General features: G+C 33.4%; 1 long non-coding RNA gene across 2 annotated transcripts; it reads left to right on the plus strand.

The window, feature by feature from the left end:
• Positions 1-13,092: 13,092 nt before the first annotated feature.
• Positions 13,093-15,244, plus strand: LOC113323068. 2 transcript variants are annotated; one of them, XR_003347410.1, is made up of 2 exons: positions 13,093-14,559; positions 15,061-15,244. It is a non-coding gene; the product is annotated as an uncharacterized LOC113323068 (long non-coding RNA). The 2 variants fall into 2 exon arrangements; XR_003347409.1 differs by having other exon boundaries at positions 13,093-14,556.
• The last annotated feature ends 296 nt before the right edge of the window (positions 15,245-15,540 follow it).

Raw genomic sequence — 15,540 nt, forward strand, 5'->3', positions numbered from 1 at the left:
TTCCGAGGACATCTTCGTGTCTGATTATTGTTTGTATATTCTTGGTTATAGGGATCACATACCTTTAATGCTAACCTTTGGATTGACCTTCGCCCCCATCTTTTGTATGCATTGTACTTTCTGTGTGGATCCTTCACTTCAAATACAATTCACGGCCAAATTCAAGAACAACAACAAATTCATTCAGCCTTCTATAATCCAACGTGAATAGAGAGACTCTTAACCAGGGCTCTGATACCCGAATTGTCACAGGTTCGCACACCCAAATTCAACTTCCAACCTTAACAATGGCACTATGCTCCACAACACAATTCAGCCAACTCGCACTTAGCCAATTTCTTCAACTCTTGGACAAAACTCTATTCAGCCCATACTAAACAGAGAATAGTTTTAATCTTTGGACGAAGACTTATTATTACTCCACACTTAGGGTTACACAACACTTCTCGTTCCAGATTACCCAATCCCTTCACAAGATCAGGCTTATATAACCTTACAAAAACTATTTACAACTGCCAGGCAGTTACAAATTCACTTTATACATGACAGTTATCCAACCGTGCCAACTAGCCAAACTGCTTCCCTAAAGCCAAATAGGTCCTTCCTATCCTTTAAGAAATCATAAAGCAAAATAACTTCCGTGTAACCAACTCGAAACCGTCAAGGACATGTGCCCGACAATGTCATCCAGCCTTGTTGCACAATGATTGCATTCTCCAGCCAAAGTCCGACGATCATTGCTGAGCATCGTTCTCCCAGTGATGCAAATGTGCTAATGAAAGTCTTGCTTGCATGCCTCACGCCACATTCATACAATTTATATGCCAAACTCATTTGACATCTCTTGATGTTATCCTCGCATCATTGGCTTTGTCCAAACCTTGTTTGTCACATGCCTTGGCCTAGCTGTAACTCTGAATGCGCCACAACATTTCTGGCATATTCTATGTTGCCAATAATGCACAACTGTTGCGCATTATTTCTAGGCCACTTGACCGACCGGTCATACCAATCTACTACGGAGAAAGGGATATATTTTTGTCGTTGTGTAGATAATGAATTTTGGGAAGAATTTGCTAAACTGAAAGGGGTAAGAATGAAAACAAGGAACTAACTTAGGATCTAGGTTAGTAACTCGCAATATATATGCAGTAGAGCAGAACTCAAAGATATTTATAAGGTATCAAGGAGGAAAATTACAAGAAAAAGAATACAGAGAGAGACTCTGCGACCGTCACCATTACGTCATTCAAACTTTTCAACTAAATTTTAGAGATTACATTCTCAACACCTTCTTGAATTTTTTTTTTCGAAATTTCAATACCTTTTTCGTAACCCTAAATCACCAAAATAAAACACCCCCCGTATCATTTTGTTACTGAACATGATCTAAATCCAGTTTTCTGATTTTCCGAAGCTACCTCCTCTCAGGCGATGCCTCTTCCCCCGGTAATATCTTTCATCAAAAACTTTTATTGTTATCTGATTATCTTGTTGTTTCTTTTCAGTCATCGCTAAAGGCACCCTCACTATCGCTAGTTCCCCCCAAACCCACACCTCAACACAATCTTATCCCTCTCTTTTTAATGCAGTATCTTTGAAGTGATTTCCCCCCCCCCCCCCGATATTCGGCGAGGATATTTGTCAGTCTTTTCTGGTGTCTTTTTACTTTGATCCTGTAACCTAATCCCTTGCAAATCCACTCATTATTCTTATCCTCATGTTGTGCTTAGTCTGGTCTCCCTCAAACACATCCACATTAATTGCTCCTCCTTTTGTTTATCATGGTTAACAGTAACCAAATTCAAACTCATGAAAAGGCACCACACACCTTATCCTTAGCATTTATTGCTTCACTTAAAATAAAATGGTGTCTGTTTGGTCTATACCTTTACGACTTAATGATGAGTGCTTGTAATAAACTCGCAAAAATTTTCAAAAAACAAAAACACTTTGTATCTACCTCTGATCTCTTACCTGAAACCTCAATGAACAATCAACCCCCACTCACCACTGATTCTTCGATGGAACTCGAGATGATTGACATGATGAATTCACAGATATCCCTATCCAAATTTATAGTCATTCTAAAAGAAACTAGCTCAAGATGCAAAAATAAAGCACAATGCTTTGTTGTTGCACACATTTTCAGTCCCTTCAAACTCAATATAAGAAGAATGATGCAAATGCTCCAATTCCTCTGGGTGCTAGCTTATCAACCACTCGCAACCCTTGTTAGTGGTTCGGATGAAAACAACAAATTCATCATTGAGCTCCATAATCAAGATGATGTACAAAGAGCTATAATATACTCCCCCTCAAAATATGATGCATGGCTTCTGGTGGTAAAATCTTACCAGTTTGCTATTCCGGCGGCTCTGATAAATACAACATTGGTCAGCTTGTGGGTTAGCTACATGAACCTTCCGGTGGAATTGTTTTGGGAAGGAATACCGGAGATGATAGCAAATAAGATTGGTGTTTTTGGCACGAAGGAACTACCTCAGGACTGCAATCATGCGAGGCCATTCGCTAGATGCCTGGTGCAAATGGATTTGAACAAAAAAACTCGATGCAACTTTCAGATTGTACCATGGAGAAAATGACTGGCTAGATGTTATGTTGTATTATGATCCACTCCCTCAATCTTTCTGTAAGATATGTTGAATCATAAATCATCCAAAAGAAAGATGTAGAGCCCCATCAGCGGATTTCTTCTCTCATGTTCTTCATGAGCCGGAATATGAAGAGGTTACAAATATGGCGCAAGCATACAACCAGATGGAACAAATACCACCTGCTGGACAACCAACAATAGCTGAGGAAGTCTTCGAGTTTGAGGAGCTGATAACGCCATCATCTAGAATGATACAAAACCTTCCGGCACCGGGAATATCACCAGGTTTCAGTATCAGAATCTCAGATACTGATTTTGAAGATTCAGTTGACAACACAAATGAAAGTGAAGTCTCAATGACTAGTAACTTTTCCTCAAAAAGATTATAGATGGAGACAGAAGAAATGTGAGTTAACAAAGTTCAAAGATGGAACTTCCATGGAGAAACAAATGAAAATTTGGCGGGTGCTTTTGAATACATCCATGGTACACCACATGACTCAACCCTGATGAGGTCATTTGAAAGTTCAGTAATTTCTTCTGAAGAAAATATATGGGACCACTAGGTATCGAGAAAAATGGTTCTTACTGCAACAAATGAGATACAACTTTCAGAGAATGGGGCACCCCCAATGGTGCCTTTATCAAATAATTTCGAGATGGCAATTAAAAGTCAAAACGACCTCTCTGTAAAGACCCTCAAGCTCGTCAACGCTATTAGACTAGTCAAGAGACGTATTGGCCGATAATAACTCGATTAGCTTAACACGAACGTTAATTAATAGAAATTAATCTAACAACGATTTAGATGCGAAACTAGTATCGTTAGATAGATATCGAAAAGTTACGCGGAATGGACTACACGAACGTGTCAGTCGGATATCGGATGAAGAAGATATTATCAGTTTAGTTGCAAGGGAAACATAGTTATTTTGCAGTTTAACCGACTTGGCAGCCCTTATCAAATTCTAGGGTGCCTTAATAAATCCCTTCGGCCTTATCTCCCAAATCGTGAATAAGAATTCATTTTTACTTTCTTTTTCTTCTCTTTCTTCTTCTCACTTTTCTTTCTCCTCTGTTATGCTTCTGGGATGAATTTGAGAATCAATTTAAGAACTCTGAGATCGAGAAGAGAGTAGAGTTATTTAGAATTGAGTGATGATGGTGGTGCTATTTCAAGTATTTGTTTCATACTCTAAAGCAAGAGTAAATCAGGATGAATAGATTAGGGTTTGTTGTTTCGTTGGAGATTAAATGAGGTTGGTGATAGAATCGATCTTTTGATGATGGGTCTTGTTTGTTTGAGACAAGGGAGAAGAACTAGCTGTTGATTCAAGAATTTTAGTGAAGAACTGAAGAGCTAGAGTTTCTGCTGATAGAAGTTAGAATTCAGTTTGATGATGTTTAAGAGGAGAACTGATGGATGTGTTTCTGTTAATGGAAGACCTGGATTGAGATTTTGATCTCAGGTGAAGTATAATCTCATGCAACCATAATTGGAATTAGGGTTTTGTCTTGTATTTGAGATTAAGAAGTTAATTAGAGAATTAAATTTTGATTGAACTGTAAATCGAAGAAGTAAACAAAATTATTGGATGGGTTAAATCAATTTAAAGATTTGGTTTGAACTGCAGTTGGAAAGGAAGAGTTGAAGGCAACTGTTTAAGGTAATTTCTTATTCCTAAATCGAGTTGTATTAAGTTTCATTTATTTTGAGTTATCGAATTTAGATAGTTGTTGTATGTTGTTTTAATTGAAGTTGAATGAGATGGAAATGGGATTTGTATGTGTGGACGGTAGTGTTAGTTGTAATTCTGATGGAGCAGCAGATTCAGTTTGTGTTGGTGGAGGTGGTTATGTAATTACAGTTGGTAATTGAATTGTTGTGTTGATATATGAGAAGAGGATATTGGATCTGAATTGGAATTGATGAACAAGAAAGAAATAATGATTGTATGCTCATGAAGTTGTAGTTGCTGGAGCTTTGGTTGTGCAAGTGAAATAGAAATGGAGATGAAATTTTAATGGTGGTGGTGTAGGCAGTGTTTGCATTGAGAGGACCTCAGAATGATGTAGGAGTCGAGGGTGTTGGAGTTGGTATGGTGGTGGATTGGTTTTGAATGAAGTATCATATTGTATGTAGCTGTTGAAGGTGGTAGTAGTTCTATTGGTGCTGAGATGGTGTTGCAGGTGATAGTGCTGAACTAAAGTAGATGTTATGTTGAATTGCAAACAACAAATGCAGGTAATGGTTGAAGTTCTGGCGGCTGCTGTTGTGGTGTTGGAGTTGCAAGTTGACATAATGTTGGATTAAGTTGAGTTAAAGTAACTCATAGATCATAAGCAGTGGATGGAGTTTGAATATACAAATGGTCAATTGGCAAGGGATTGGCTAATATCTCCAGTGAAGGCTTGTTACTGCAATTGCAGTTGGTCTATATTAACAACGATCGATTCAAAGGATGAACCAGTGGATCGTGGATCTCGAGGTAGGCGAGGCTTGTCATCAAAAGAGGTGGGAATCGATAACGAATTCTCTTGTATTCATTATTGTTTTACAAATCAACCTTTGTGTTGTCAAATTCATGCATATCTTTGTGTTCTCTGTGTGGTATGAGATGTGTGCCGACATAATATCAGTATTCTATGGATAGGGAGATACACCGCAATATTACACGGCTAGGGCTATACACCGAAATATTATTCTTCCTTTATATACCAGTATTCTATGGATAGGGCGATACACCGCAATATTACACGGCTAGGGCGATACACCGCAATATTATTCTTCCTTATGTGCGGCTACACACATCTCATACATGGATGTTTACTGTTATTTATGGATGTCTTTGAAGAAGTTTCTATATTATGTTTTATTGTTTTCCTTGTTTTATCGTCTTTCAATTAAACCTGCATTATCTGCAAATCATACTAATGATTACTTGAAAGCTAGTTGTTATTCCTACGGGGCACCCCTTTTTGGGATGATGTGCTCACCCATTCTCACTTTCAGTTTCAGAGACAGAACAAGATGTACATGTGAAGATGAAAGCTTCGAAGAATTATTTATGATAGTTAGTTAGCTTCCGCTATGTTTATTATGTGTTTGTATTCCATTTGTAAATCAACTCACTATTGAATACGTATCATTTGAGAGAAGTTCTTGTATATATTTTCCAGAGTGGGACTAGTTTTTGGGTTAAGTTTTACAACAGATTTCTTAATTGAATGTTTAAGTAAATAATTTAGATTCTTAGTGCCTCTTTATTAGTTAATCTCTCGGATTACTCAGCTGCTAGCTTAGGGGCGCTACAGTGTTGGTATCAGAGCTCATTATTAGATCTTACATGGGAAATAATAGGAATAGCCAGTGCTAGTTAGTGAACTAGATTAGTTTAGAAATGGGTTGGGTTGTGAGATTAATCTGAATCACTAAAAGCTATCAATAACTAAAAGATTTATTTGATTGATTGATTTGTTTGTTTGTATGTGTAATTAAGTAAAAATTGTAGGGTACTCCCATAACTTTAGCTAATGAGGATTTGAGAATAACTAAGCTAAAAAGTATGAAACTTATTATAAATAATAGAAAATCTAATACTATATAAATAATGGGATTGATATTATTGATAAATCTTGAAAGTCGCATAGAAATTTATTGAGTACCTTGACTTATACGTAGGGTCAACAATTTATAATCACATAAATATTAATAATATTTTTGGGACTTAATAATATTCGTAGGAGTAGTTAGAATAATACTTCGATCATCAGTGTTAATAAGAAAATATTTTAATAGTAATTTTATGATAGTAAAAAATAATAATAATAATTTTGATAAAGTAATGTTAGCATTTCTCGATTAGTTAAATATTGAACTTATGTTAATTAAAATTTCAATAAGGATATGTATACGGATAAAAAATAATAATTATGGAAAATGAATAACGCTTGTGTACGATGAAGTTTTGTAAATTAAATTAATTACAAATTAGAGATGTATGTTTTTTCGTCTAAAGTAAATAATTAATATAATACTTATTAGGTGTTAGACTTAAGAAAGCGGAGATATAATATATAAATAAAAAGACTCAACTTGACAGAAATCTTATACCAAAATGATCTTTAGTCTAACAAATAATTCAGTAAATCTTTAAAATGAAACAAATATACATGAAGTAGTAATAATAGTATTTAGATGCTTAATGTGATATTAGAATTAAAAGAAAATAAATTTGTATATTAATAGGATCCTTCTTCGTAAATAGATTCAATCATCTTTTGAACTGGAAAATTAGTATGATGAACTTAAATTGTTAGATTTTAAATTAATATTATATTGAGCATAACTTAAATTAAAATTCGTTAACAAATATACAGGGACTAGGATATGGCCTGTGCCATGACGGCACGGGATTTAATTTATTCTCGGTGTTGTCGAATGATTGTTTCTTATCGTATTTCGACATATGTCTTGTTAAATCTAACTCCAGCGTCATTACATTGTGTCATTTTTTCCTAGTGTTATTAACATTTACTTTTTTACATACGTACGGTAGACACGCTGCTCAAGACGTTGTTTTAATGATGATCTCTAATAAACAATCACCTATTTTGACTTAAATTTGTTCTTTTTTTAGTTGGTTGAAGCATACTTAAATTTGTTTTGAATGCATAATTTGAGACTAATAATTAACCAAAAACATATAAAGCTAATAAATAGCAAAATTGTGGAATTTTACTTAAATATTTGTAAAATATGGAAACATCAAAATTGAACGACAACAACTTTTACATGATTGCTACCCCCATACTATTCCAATACCTTTACAAAGTTCTTTGAAACTTTGGAATATAAGTTCTAAAAATTGTATACAGAGAGAAAAGGAATATAAGAGATGATACATATGCTGGTGTACATGTTCCCAAAATCCAACATGTCGCGGTTCCATACACACTTTTTCAATTTTTCCTATGCGTACAAAAATATGGGATTAACATCCAACTTACTTCAGGATTCAAAGAGAATACATGTATGCACACCATTTTGTACATAACCTTGAAAGGAACATTAATGCTTGATGACTACAAGAGGCCAAATTTAACCTATGTCTAACCAACTATTTAAGATAACCTATTCCATACCGAGAATGATTGCCGATATCTGTATAAGTGGATTGTTGTTAGGAAAATATTTCATCGAGATCAACATGCCAACGATCAAACGGAAAAAATTATTTACAAAAGCATGAGTTCCAATAGTTCACCTGTGTAATTTGAGAAAAATATCGGTTCCACGTTATATTAAAAAGACATGAAATTTAATAGCTTATGTAAAAGAGTAGTTTGAAGTGAGACTGATGCAACGATCAAATGCAAGAGAAAGTAATTTTTTAATATAAGATGGTAGTTTTGTTGATGTTCCAAACTTTCTCCAGTTGCATATCTATATTCATTATGAGATAGTGTTACCAATTAACTTTTATAAGGAAATATTGTGCCTAAGGAAATTCTTCATGACTATCGTACAGGCTTTCTAATTTGTTACAATATTAAAATAAATTACTCAACATAATTGATCTCAAACGACTAATCTATACGAAAGTGACACACTAACTCAACATGATCTTATCCTGATTGAATCATAGGAACTTGAGAATAAAAAAAGGGTGGGGAACTAAGTACGATATTTGAAAGAGATGTAAGATTTAGTTTTAGTCTCATTAAATAACAAGACACATGCCACCATCATTTTACCGTGAACATAAATCATCAAGCAACTGATTACTGATTTTATTCCCTGAAAAAATTGTATTTTTATTGAACCAACCGACGTTCGACATGCACCACAATCCAAATTCATAATCTTTGTTTCTATTGGACACTACCAACATATTTTTCATAAAATATTTTCTAGCTTTTCCTTGTTCAGCGAATTCCTAACAAAAAGATTTCACAGACCGATATCGGTATAATTATAAGGTAACACACTAAATACACAAACTCTGACTTTCAGTTATCCTGTAAAAACTGAAATATAGAGACTGTTGATAATTGATAATATCTTATTTCTAAGTACATGGATAAAGATTTAAAAGAGCCAAATGATATGAGAAAACTTACAATTCTACAACCTCCTTGTTCATGTCAACATCTGTAGACCTTCTGTCAAAACATTCACATAATTGATAATTTACATTTGCTCCTACCTCTGTGGTGTTATACTGAAGCTGCTACACTTCCCCCACTCCCTTCCCCCATTAGGTGTCATGGTTCTTAGCCCTTGATCCCTGGATTGAGATTAACAGGGGGTCTCATTATTATTGGATTTAACCAATAGATGCTTGATACATAGGAGGGGAAAAGAAGTGGGGGAAGGGAGCATGGGATGTATATCATTTTCGGGATTATACAAAACTGAGCTTAAAACTTATTGAGAATTGTATGAACTGAACATATAGTAGGTCCCTCGGAAAAAATACCGAACTTTTATACTTTATCCGAGCTCAATTGGTATTAAGGGTCTAAAAGTAGCTTGCAATGAGACCAACAGTACAGAAACACGAATAAACCTTTCACCCGACCTTATATATACTGGGCAAACGAATCTGACCTTGCGCAAACTCTCTAAATAACATGTTAATAATAACGATATCCTATATTATACTTCGTGAACATTGCTACAATGGACTCTAGCAGTGCTAAATTCATCCGGAATACGTAACGAAAAGATTTTTACCAAACCTCAATGTATGAATCAAATACTGGTATTTACCTCGACGGAGAAAACCAACCCGTGTCCCTTCTCCCTTGCTTTAAGTGGTATTTTATTTCCGAAAAGGTTTCGATGAACCTGCAAATTTAAAAAATTGAAATGATAATACAGCTAAATTCAAAGGAAAGATTTTAAAATATTTTATAAACTAACTTAAAATTCAGAAATTAATTAGAGAGCTAACAAATCTAACTCAAGTAAGAAAAGCACTAAATCATCACATACACACCAGAACAACAAATACAATAAATGAAAAACAACCAAAAAACTCCAACTTACCAATACAACAAAAATGGACCAAAGATTGTAAAACCAAGAGTGCCAAAGTAAACGAAGGAAAACAAAGTAAGACTAATTTATAAATGTTTGAAACTTCAATTTTGTTAAATCAAATTAAGAAAATAAAAGAACCTAATCGACGAATGGATCTCCTCTATAATTATTCACATTACAATATAATACCTTAAAATAATTTGTGCAGTTGAATACATAAAATGTCTATTATTCGGTATTTGGTTCGTAGAATCAACTTCCATTTGCCCATATTCGAGGTCTACAGAAGGTGAAAATTTTTAGGTTAGCTAAAGCCGGCAAGATTTCTATAAACACAAAAAGAAGTACGATGAACTAAAAGCTAATTCAACTGGTAGTGATCACGTATTAACACTTCAAGTGAGACTTGGAAATCATACCAAAAAATAAATTTACAGGATTAAGAATTACATATAGAACTTGAAAAATAATCAACCCTTATAATTCTTGTGAAGAGGAAGTGGGATGCACAAAATCAAATTCAAACAGAACTTAAAAATCTAAAATAAAATTAATTGGGGAAAAATAAAAATATTTACCATACAAATTTAAAAGTGAAATTTGTATGCTGAATATTTTTAAAACCACAAAATAAAAATCAAAAATCTGAAACATTTCTCAATAACCCAGATTTAAAAACACCAGTTGGATGAAAAGAAATTTTGATGAAAATTAATAAACTATAAAAAGTACAAACTATAAGAGAACAAATATAATAACTAACCGTCTTTTCAATATGCAGTGGATGATAAAGAGAGCTTCTTTGGTAGAAATATATTACACATTGGAGAAATTGAAATACTACGGGCATAAAAAGATCTTTTAATTTATTTATTTTGATGAAAAAAAGACGATGAAGAAGATGAAACAACATAATCATTTTTTTTGAAGCATGAATTAAGAGGGAGTTTAATTTATAATAAAAGAAACGGTTTCACATTGAATGTGAAGAATAACTCCAAACAAATGACATTGGGAAGGTGAGTGGAGATTGAAATGTGGCTCGATATGGACCCTTGGAAATGTAGATTGAAAATTTCTTAAAATCAGTGTCTCAATCTCAACCCTTCTTTATATGCTAAAAATGTAAAATATATGACTCGATCTGAACCGTCCTTTATATGTCCGAAATGTAGATAACCGTCCATATGGAAAAACACCATTGTCCCTTATAATATAGATAAAATAATGATTAGGATTAAATACCTATGGAAAATTATTAGTGCTTATCTACGGTTAAGTTTTGCAAAGTTAACTAAAAATAAAGTTAATTAAATAAATGAATAAACAAAATAAATAAGAAATAATAATAAAAAAAAATTAGAATTATATGTTTTGTGTTTAAATCAGACAGCTAATATTAGGCTTATTAAGTAGGATTAAGAACGTGAGGTCATATAAGGCATCAAGACTAAACTTGTTAACGATCTTATACGCAGATTATCTTTAGTCCAATAAATGATTCACTAATTCACTAAATTATACACATGAAGTGATATTATAGTACTTGAATGCTTAGTACAAAATTAGACTTAAAGGAGAATAAATTTACCCATGAATAAGATACTTATTATTAATACCAAAATTTAAGACATATTAAAATTTTTATGCAGAATCAAATTTAGATCACATTAAATTACTAACGCCAATATTCAACAAGATATAGTATAGAGATTCAACATGAATAAGTAAAATCTATTATATCAACCTTTACTTGAATATAAAATTATATTTACAAGATTAAGGCTTAGTTTACCAACCAGACTATCAACTTAAGAATAATGAAAATGATAATACAATTACGACAATAATTTTTAATAAGATAAGAAAATAATGATACTATATAATACTCATTACTATAAAATTTAGAGTTGTTGTAAATATCATTTGGATAATAATTATAGAATAGTAATAACAAAATGTAATTTTTATTAATAGTACAACTTAAGGATATATAAATTTAAGGAAATAAAGTTAGATCAAATCAAATCTAGTATTAATAATAAAGTTAAATTGGGCATTATGATTAATTATGATTAACTTTTATCGGTCTAATAAATAAAAAATAAATGTAATAATAATAATAAAATATTAATATCAAACAAATATGGAAAAATTGTTAGCGGTTATTTACTCATATCAAGCCACACAATGAAATAGACAATAGCTACATTGGAAATAAAATTTGGATAATGGTTATCACATTAAGTTAAATAGTACATGAATTTTTAAAAAATTATATGGTATTACACTATAGCTAAAATATCTGATATTATAAATTGACGTGAAATCGAATTTGGATTATTTGCATTGATTCATTGATTAAATAAATAATAATAGTAATAAATAAAAATAAAATAAAATAAAATAAATTTTGATGATTAAATTGCTTTAAATGTTGTGAACTATTTATACGAAGTGTATTTATCCGAATTACACTAGTTAAGATAGAAGTTAAAGACTAATCAATCTTAATAAAATAAAATTAACACTTAATTAATCGTAATAAGTTTGCACTTAGTTAATACAGCACTACGGAATAGTGAGGTTGGTAATTCTGATGTGTTCGGGTGATACTTGTTACGTAGGTAGGCATTGTCAGGCGTCGCGAACCTAGACAGGGAAACTGCATTCTTGTATCACTAGGCATTGAAGGGAAACTTGCTTCTATTAGTGATCTGATAAATCCCAAACTTTACTTAGAAACTGATAGAGTACCTTCTCTCGTAGTTAGAACCATTAATCTATTGAAGTAGAAATTTAGTGATAAGAATTTGGACCTAGTCATCTGTTAGAAATTAATTCAGCATAATGACCTTAGAGACAATAATCTTATGGAATATAAATTTAGTCTATTGAACCTAGAGCCACAAATTTTAGTTATAGAAAGCCATAGAGGTTTGTGATTTGTTACATGTTGTTTTCCGCTTAGAAAAGAAATAGTATCTTTGTTCAAGGTGGGGAGTATTGAAGACTGGAAGGATGGTTCGATTTTCGAGGACGAAAATGATACAAGGTGGGGAGAATGTAAAGAACCTCAAGCTCGTCAACGCTATTAGACTAGTCAAAAGACATATTAGCCGATAATAACTCGATTAGCTTAACACGAACGTTAATTAATAGAAATTAATCTAACAAAAATTTAGATGCGAAACTAGTATCGTCACATAGATCTCTAAAAGTTACGCGGAATGGACTACTCGAACGTGTCAGTCGGAAATCGGATGAAGAAGATATTATCAGTTTAGTTGAAAGGGAAAAATAATTATTTTGCAGTTTAACCGACTTGGCAGCCCTTATCAAATTATAGGGTGCCTTAATAAATCCCTTCGGCCTTATCTCCCAATCGTGAAGAAGAATTCATTTTTACTTTCTTTTTCTTCTCTTTCTTCTTCTCTCTTTTCTTTCTCCTCTGTTATGCTTCTGGGATGAATTTGAGAATCAATTTAAGAACTCTGAGATCGAGAAGAGAGTAGAGTTATTTAGAATTGAGTGATGATGGTGGTGCTATTTCAAGTATTTGTTTCATACTCTAAAGCAAGAGTAAATCAGGATGAATAGATTAGGGTTTGTTGTTTTGTTGGAGATTAAATGAGGTTGGTGATAGAACCGATCTTTTGATGATGGGTTTTGTTTGTTTTAGACAAGGGAGAAGAACTAGCTGTTGATTCAAGAATTTTAGTGAAGAACTGAAGAGCTAGAGTTTCTGCTGATAGAAGTTAGAATTCAATTTGATTAGGTTTAAGAGGAGAATTGAAGGATGGGTTTCCGTTAATGGAAGACCTGGATTGAGATTTTGATCTCAGGTGAAGTAGAAGCTCATGCAACCGTAATTGAAATTAGGGTTTTCTCTTGTGTTTGAGATTAAGAAGTTAATTAGAGAATTAAGGTTTGATTGAACTGTAAATCGAAGAAGTAAACAAAATTATTGGATGGGTTAAATCAATTTAAAGATTTGGTTTGAACTGCAGTTGGAAAGGAAGAGTTGAAGGCAACTGTTTAAGGTAATTTCTTATTCCTGAATTGAGTTGGATTAAGTTTCATTTATTTTGAGTTATCGAATTTGGATAGTCGTTGTATGTTGTTTGAATTGAAGTTGAATGAGATGGAAATGGGATTTGTATGTGTGGATGGTAGTGTTAGTTGTAATTCTGATGGAGCAGCAGATTCAGTTTGTGTTGGTGGAGGTGGTTATGTAATTACAGTTGGTAATTGAATTGTTGTGTTGATATATGAGCAGAGGATATTGGATCTGAATTGGAATTGATGAACAAGAAAGAAATAATGATTGTATGCTCATGAAGTTGGAGTTGCTGGAGCTTTGGTTGTGCAAGTGAAATAGAAATGGAGATGAAATTTTAATGGTGGTGGTGTAGGCAGTGTTTGCATTGAGAGGACCTCAGAATGATGTAGGAGTCGAGGGTGTTGGAGTTGGTATGGTGGTGGATTGGTTTTGAATGAAGTATCAGATTGTATGTAGCTGTTGAAGGTGGTAATAGTTCTGTTGGTGCTGAGATGGTGTTGCAGGTGATAGTGTTGAACTAAAGTAGATGTGATGTTAAATTGATAACAACAACTGCAGGTAATGGTTGAAGTTCTGGCGGCTGCTGTTGTGGTGTTGGAGTTGCAAGTTGACATAATGTTGGAATAAGTTGAGTTAAAGTAACTTATAGATCAGAAGCAATGGTTGGAGTTTGAATATACAAATGGTCAATTGGCAAGGGATTGGCTAATAGCTCCAGTGGAGGCTTGTTACTGCAATTGCAGTTGGTCTATATTAACAACGATCGATTCAAAGGATGAACCAGTGGATCGTGGATCTCGAGGTAGGCGAGGCTTGTCATCAAAAGAGGTGGTAATTGATAACGAACTCTCTTGTATTCATTATTGTTTTACAAATAAATCTTTGTGTTGTCAAATTCATGCATATCTTTGTGTGCTCTGTGTGGTATGAGATGTGTGCCGACACAATATCAGTATTCTATGGCTAGGGCGATACACTGTAATATTACACGGCTAGGGCGATATACCGTAATATTATTTTTCCTTTATATATCAGTATTCTATGGCTAGGGCGATGCACCACAATATTACACGGGTAGGGCGATACACCGCAATATTATTTTTCCTTATGTGCGGCTACACACATCTCATACATGGATGTTTACTGTTATTCATGGATGTCTTTGAAGAAGTTTCTACATTATGTTTTATTGTTTTACTTGTTTTATCGTCTTTCAATTAAACCTGCATTGTCTGCAAATCATACTAATGATTGCTTGAAAGCTAGTTGTTATTCCTATGGGGCACCCCTTTTTGGGATGATGTGCTCACCTATTCCCACTTTCAATTTCAGAGACAGAACAAGATGTACATGTGAAGATGAAAGCTTCGAAGAATTATTTATGATAGTTAGTTAGCTTCCGCTATGTTTATTTTGTGTTTGTATTCCATTTGTAAATCAACTCACTATTGAATATGTATCATTTGAGAGAAGTTCTTGTATATATTTTCCAGAGTGGGGCTAGTTTTTGGGTTAAGTTTTGCAGCATATTTCTTAATTGAATGTTTAAATAAATGATTTAGATTCTTAGTGCCTCTTTATTAGTTAATCTCTCGGATTACTTAGCTGCTAGCTTAGGAGGCACTACACTCTCTATCAGCAAAGAGATAAACTTCAAAGGGAAAATAAAGATGTATGCAGAGGAAGAATATAAGGAAAGAAAGAATCTCAAAGAATAAAGGAGGAAGATATCAAATCAGGGAGAAAAACTGAACATGCCAAAAGATCCACATCAACCAACACTGGCAACATGATTAAATCTCAAATTAAACA

The sequence above is a fragment of the Papaver somniferum genome, chromosome 11, assembly GCF_003573695.1.
Source record: "Papaver somniferum cultivar HN1 chromosome 11, ASM357369v1, whole genome shotgun sequence".
NCBI classification, from domain to species: domain Eukaryota; kingdom Viridiplantae; phylum Streptophyta; class Magnoliopsida; order Ranunculales; family Papaveraceae; genus Papaver; species Papaver somniferum.